Here is a 3,222-nt window from a genome sequence, read left to right on the forward strand (position 1 = left end):
TAATATTCGGAGGTGACATTGTTACACTGTTATTTATAAGGTTTTCAGTGACTGAGTATTCCTAGGTAGAATAGTTCTCCTTCTTCCTAGTCTGTCTGTGTCTGGAAGCTCAACTGATACCCATACACCATGGGTAACCATGCTGGTATTTAAAATACCAGTGGCATGGTTTTCAGAATCACAATAATACACAAGCCACCGCAGTACAACAACCTGATAGTCAAGTGGTTGAAGGATGTCTGTATTATATGTTTTATATAAGTTGAGAAATAGGATAGTGTGGGAGAGTGAGCTTTACACACACTTTCAAAATTCTAAAATAAAAGATATGGCTAGCATCCAGCTCATGGGCATAAAATCTAACAGATTTTTAAATGCATTATTAAATTTGGAGCTTTATCATTTGACTCATATTTCAATTCATATAATAATGATACACATCTAAAAGATGTTAAAACAACTTGCATATTTCAAGATATATTCTAAATAGAGACATATACAAAAATTATGAATAATACACAAAAGAAAAATAAATTCTCCCTTTGATTCACAAGCATTATATTTATCATTATATCAGAAATGTATCCACATACAAGAGGAAGCCCAAGACAGTACCAAAATATTAATTTTTTAGCATATATTTTGTTAAGACAGCAAGCACTCTATATTTCTGCCTTGGTCCCCACGGGGAGTCTTCCATCCACAGAATGATCCTAATTGAATTTTCCCTGCCTAAATGGAGCCTGCCCTGATGTGAACTTGCTTTGAGCATGATACAGCATGGGATGTCTCAGAGCATCACTTCCCTGAGACCTTGGGTCCTCCTTCTATTACCTCCATTATCTAAACAAATAACCTTGGACAAATCAATTTACATTAATCCAACCTTGTGGTTTACAACTCTCTACTCTCCTTTAAAATGTCTCAATCAAGATTCAAATGAATTTGCTTTAATATTCAGCTATGAAATAACTTAATCTCTTTACTTACAACTCACGTCCATTAAACATCATCTGATATCCAAATAAAAAAAATAATGGATTCAGAAATACAAATGTAAAATAATACACCATATGAAATTATAGCTTCTTTATGTCCTAAAAAATAGAATTCAGAGTGCCTTTCAGATAGATGAATAAGTTAACCAGTAGTGTAAGATTATGGTCTCTTTTACTAATGGAAGGAGCCTTTGTCTTACAAGAGGTTCTATTTCATTTTCTTAATGCTCCAAGATGAAATTGATGTAGAGTGCTATGGCATCAGTTCCGACTCACAGCAACCCTCTGTGTTGGGTCCTGTGTCTGCCTCATAAATATCACTAGCTTTGTGATATGTTTTCATTCACTGTACTACATTTCTTAGAAGGGCTTTCTCTTTTTCACTGACTTTACTATACTACTTTTCTCCAGGTATTGGTCTCTCCTATTAATATGTTCAAAGTACACGTCATCTTCATTTTTAAAGAGAATTCTGTCTGCTCTTGCTCCAAGACAGATTCTTTTCTGGCAGTCCATGGTGTAGTCTATATAATTCATCAGCACCACAGTTTGAAAGTTTCAATTCTTTCATTCTCCTTTTCAAATTTTAACAACTTAGTAGAATCTTTGGACATGGGTTATTGTTGTTGCTATGTGCCATCAAGTTGGTACCAACTTATAGCAACCTTATGCAGAGCAGAACGAAACACTGTCCGATCCTGGGCCAACTTCACTATTGTTACCATGCTTGATACCATTGATGCTGCCACTTTGACAATCCATCTCGATGGCGGTCTTCCTCTTTTTCTCTGACCCTCCACCTTACCAAACATGATATCCTTCTCCAGCAGCTTGTTCCTCCTGACAATGTGTTCGAAGCCTGAGAGACAAAATTTGGTCATTCTGGCCTTCAAGGAGCACTCTGGCTGCAATTCTTCCAATGCAGATCTGTTGGTTCTTTTGGCAGCACTTTCTATATTCTCCTCCAACACCATAACTCAAAAGCATCAATTTTTCTACGGTCTTCCTTATTCGCTGTCCAGCTTTCACATGCATAGGAGGTTATTGAAAATACCATGGCTTGGGTCAGATGCACCTCAGTCCTCAAGCTGACATCTCTGCTCTTCAACATTTTAAAAATGTCTTGTTCAGAAGATTTGCCTAATGCAATACAGAGTTTGATTTATTAATTTCTGGACATGGGTTACATGGATTATTTTTCTTCCCCTTTCCAATGTCAGTGCTTCATTTATATTTACTTTTGGTATTTGTCTATGTTAGGTTCATGTTGAATAAACTATGTAACCCTACCTCGTGATTTCATGCCTACCTCTATGACTTGCTATGGGATGCTAGTAGACGTGATTCATGCACATGGCAAAAAAACCCCAAACAAACACACAAAAAAAAACCCCACTAACTCACCAACTACCATCAAGTGAATTCTAACGCATAGGAACCATATATAAGACCAAAACCCTTTACTAGAACAGACAACTCCATCATTCTCCTGTGTGTAAGCTTGGCGGTTTGAATGACTGACCTTACGATTAGCAGCCCAATTGGGCAAGGGAAACCTTCACTTGGGCCCGAAATGAAAATATTTGGAGCATAATAAATCAAACATTCAGAGAAATGTCAAATTTATCTAATCTACAGAAGACCCACCTAACTGAGCCCAGATAGTACCACCGGCCTCCAAAGACACACACACATATAAGATGAGGATTTTTCTAACCCAGTGCATGTGGTTGCTACCCCCGTTGGTGCACAGATTGGAAAATCAAGGTCCATAATGATAAATTATGCAAACCAAAATGGCTTTAATGGACTTGTTTTAATTTTATTCAACTTCAACCTGAACTTGCGTATGTGCAATAGTTTATCTGTTTTAAAGTCTATTCCTGGTTTTGTTTTGGCTGATGATATTGTGCTTTTCTATCATCTTTCCTCATGAATTTAGGGAATTTAATTCCTCTGTATTCCATCTGGTGAATTTCATGTGTGTAATTGTCCTCTGTTGTTGTTGTCAGGTGCCATCGAGTCTGAACCGACTCACAGCGACCCCATGCACAGCAGAATGAAACAATGTCGGATCCTGGGCCAACCTCACTACCGCTGCCACACTTGAGTCCATCAATGATGCTACCTGGCCAATCCATCTCGTTAGGGGTCTTCCTCTTTTTCTCTGACCCTCCACCTTACCCAGCATGACATCCTTCTCCAACGATTGTTTCCTCCGGAC

The sequence above is a fragment of the Chrysochloris asiatica genome, unplaced genomic scaffold, assembly GCF_000296735.1.
Source record: "Chrysochloris asiatica unplaced genomic scaffold, ChrAsi1.0 scaffold00195, whole genome shotgun sequence".
Taxonomy (NCBI): Eukaryota; Metazoa; Chordata; class Mammalia; order Afrosoricida; family Chrysochloridae; genus Chrysochloris; species Chrysochloris asiatica.